Source organism: Ceratina calcarata, unplaced genomic scaffold (assembly GCF_001652005.2).
Source record: "Ceratina calcarata isolate Rehan_Ccalc_2016 unplaced genomic scaffold, ASM165200v1 scaffold514, whole genome shotgun sequence".
NCBI classification, from domain to species: domain Eukaryota; kingdom Metazoa; phylum Arthropoda; class Insecta; order Hymenoptera; family Apidae; genus Ceratina; species Ceratina calcarata.
The window spans coordinates 33839-37601 of NW_017175970.1; positions in this window are offsets into that span (position 1 = coordinate 33839).

Genomic DNA, 3763 nt, shown 5'->3' on the forward strand with positions numbered 1-3763 from the left:
CATACTTACTACTTATTTCATTTAAACCTATATATGTTTTCATTATTGTTATTATTATTATTACTAAAAAGATGAGTATGCCTCGAAGAGTAAAATCTATCTAGAGAAAGTTCCTAATTTTAATGCAATTCTTATTTGACGATCGTCATTGATCTAATTTCTGCTGCAATAGTAAAATCTTCCTCGTATAATGAAATAGAAGTAGAGTACAGCTATTTCTATTAACATTTGGCATTTCTCATCTGGTGGACATTGGCAGTGTGACAGAGTTAAATACTTAAGCAATGTTAACCTAATTTATTTAGCGAAATATATTTGTTAATTAACGTCGAGCAGGCGAGAAAATTTCAAAGCACATACATTGCACTGTCTCAATCTAGAAAAATTGACTGTGTGCATGCCAAGTGGGCCGGTAATCGTTTTGAATAACTGTACCAACGACAGAAAATATTACAAGAATAATTCTATTAAAACATTATAAATATGGTTTGTAGAGTAGAGTCTGTCTTGATGAAGAAAGGCAGTAAAAAGAATGCGAAAGAGGTAGGGACGTTGGACACCTGTCCGAAGGATTCTTGGTGTTCCCGAAACGGAGAGATTCCATTTGCGAAATTCCGCGTAGGACGCTGTAGGTGATTCCCAGCGTGGAGGACAGTTCTTTGTGCCGAGAGAGGATGCGTTCGTGGTATGGGGCCGTTCGAGTCAGACTATGGCAAAACGGGCTGTCTCAAGGTCGGTTAGGCGCAAGGGCAGCTTCAGTCTAGCCTGAACTCGACCGCGCCCTTCGAGGTCGTGCCATCTCGTTCCCACACCGGTCGCTTCTCTCCTTTTGATCTTATTCTCCTCCCAGGCCCCGGCCGTGCCTTTATTAATTGCCTGTTAACTGCTGTTAGCTCTCGCGCATTGCTCGCTCAGCCTCATTTCAAATTAATTCATGCATCCAACGCCCTCCAACCCTCTCCCTTCCCAGTAAACACTGCAATCAGTGTAATGGCCAGGCTTCTCAGAGAAACCGACTTGCAAAACTGGCAATTCACCGTTCCTTTGTCTTAATAGTTTCTCTCCAATCTTGAATGTACTTCTCTTATACAGGATGAGTCTTGTAACATGACGACTTCGAATAACTCATAAGCTGTTTGTTATGCGATAAAAATTTTTAAACAATTGTTTCATAGCTTCCAGAGAGACGTACTATGATCTATTTCTTCTCTTTTTCATCGAGATAAGAATTACCTTCTGTTTTTTAAATAGAATGACCAATATTTCTTCTCGAATTTCAATGAGTTGAGTGTATCATAAAATCAAGAGATTTGTTTTTATTTCGGTTAAGCAATTATTAGATCAGGTTTCCCTTTATTTTATTGAACAACCCAAGTGCAAGAATCACCCATTGATATAATACTTCCATTCGACGAAAAGTATTGGGCATTCTGTTTAGAAAACTGAAGTTGACTCTCGTACCTCAATAAAAGAGCAAATGAATGAAAAGCACATCACAGCATTGCATGTTCCTCCGGAAGCCATGCGATGTTTGTTTAAAAAAATTTATCGTATAATAAATATCCTATGAGTTATTTGAAGTGAAGTTACGAGACTCGCCCTGTCAGTTATTCACTCACATCAGCTGCATTGTGAAATACTTTTCATATTCAATGAATCATCGATTAATCAGCTTATTAAAATCTCGTAGGCGAGTACTCGTTAAGAGTGATAGCGGGCTGAAAATAACCAGGTCTCGAGGTAATCTCGTTCTGTTTAATCGGCAGGGCCATGATCCGTCCTCTATCGCGTGCCGAACGATTATGAAGCGATTCGAAGCTCTCGGGGGGTATACACCCGTGGGCTTATCTGGCCTGGCCCGACGGCCAATTAATTGAACGACAATGGTCGCCGAGCTTCTCGCACTAATTAAGTCTGACCTCTGGGATCGGTGGCGCACGGTCTTTCACCAAGGTCACTGGGTGATCCCTTTTCCCAAGGATTCTAACCATTGGCGCAACTCTTGCTCGCCCACAATAACTAAAAACCCTCTTCGAAGTTTCGTATATTTTGCAATTAATTTCCCTCGATATTAAATTGTTCGAAATATCGTATGCAAAAAATAAATACATTTTATATAAAAAAAAGTGCATATAACGACGATTAACTGATTCCAAGTTTTATTTTGCATGAAAGTCAGTAATTAATTATTGTATACGAGTCTGAAATTAATTAGAGCACGTGCGAAGCTGATAAGCATTAATTTGAGTAAACGTAACACGCATTATCAAGTTTTCTCATCTCGCGTCTGGCGAGCGCGTAAATCGGGCTGGGACCAAGCCGAAGCGCAGCCGACCCTTCCACGGCTACCGTCAAGGTCACGACCTCCACTCCGTACAGGGAGCGATGCACGCACTATTAGGCACACGCCACGCACGTGCATGCCGCGTACGTGCAGCCTAATCTGCGGGATGCATCGCCTCGCCAGGGCTGGCTCGTGGCCACCACGTGCCACCAACGTGATCCACCAACCGTTGTCACAACAATTTCAATCGATGTGCAAATCGGTTTGATTGAAACGTCCAAGGAATTCCGCACAGTTCATGCTCGATATATAGTAATGAGAAATTTTTATCGAGGTGTGAGAGGAATGTAATTGTATGTAATAAATATATTATTAATATATTATATGATATACATTAAAACATTTATATTAGTGAAATAAGTGTGTCTGGAAACGCAAGTTCAGCTGCAACTATTATAAGTTGACGACCTGCCTTCCTCGTTGTTCAAAATTAAGAAATAGAGTTGAATTCAAAAATATAAAAAAAATCTCTGTATTCCTTTAGCCTGTTTCCAGTATAGTATCATAAATATTCCATTTCGCATAAAATCCGCAGTCTATTCTTATAAATACCTCCTACCATGATAGAACTCTACTCCTGTTTCATTATACAATGAAGGTTCTACTATTGCAGCAGATTTTAGACCAAGGGAGATCATCAAACGAGAGCTAACACAGGGAACCTTGAACGATGTTGAAAAGAGGTTCACAAAGCTGCTCGAGGATCGGTGGTAACCATCCATTGTCTGGAAGATTCGTCGCAAAAATTCCGCCCCTGGAGCGTCGCCAGAAGAGGGTTGAGGCGACCGATTCCCGGCGCGGTTCAGCCTCCAGTGAGCCAGGGACGAGGAGGGAGAGAGGGAAAAAAAGGGCCAGGCCGCACAGAAGTAGCGGGCATCTGGAGGGGGCGAAGGGCCGCGAAGGGGAGGACAAAGAGACCGGGAGAAAGAGAGGGCTCTCGCGTTTCTGAGCCCAGCGGCCGCGAGAAGTACGTTCGCTCCGCTGCTGACGGGGTGAACGTACGACGGTAGACGCAAAAATCCCTTCAAGGTCGGTGCATCCCTATCCGGTACGGTTGACCGTACCTCGGACCGCCCTCGGGACCCCCACCATCGAGAACGACCGACAGTTATCCCTTCCAACCGACTGAAATCACCCACGCGACCGGGCTGACACGATCCAGGGACGAGCGAAACTGTACCTGTCCTCCCCAGGTGAGGACCATGTCGCAAATCGGAGCAGGGAACGCGGTACTCTTTGTCGACGATATAAAACTCTGTACTATTAATCGGCTAGTTAGTCGCCATAACAATTTACATCTTCGTTTTTAATTTTGATTTAGGATTTTAAAAGCTCGCACTTGAACACGAAAATTCAGTTTCTTTGTTACAAACTGTTGTACTAATAAATAATTGACAATAAAATAATACTTAAAAAGAA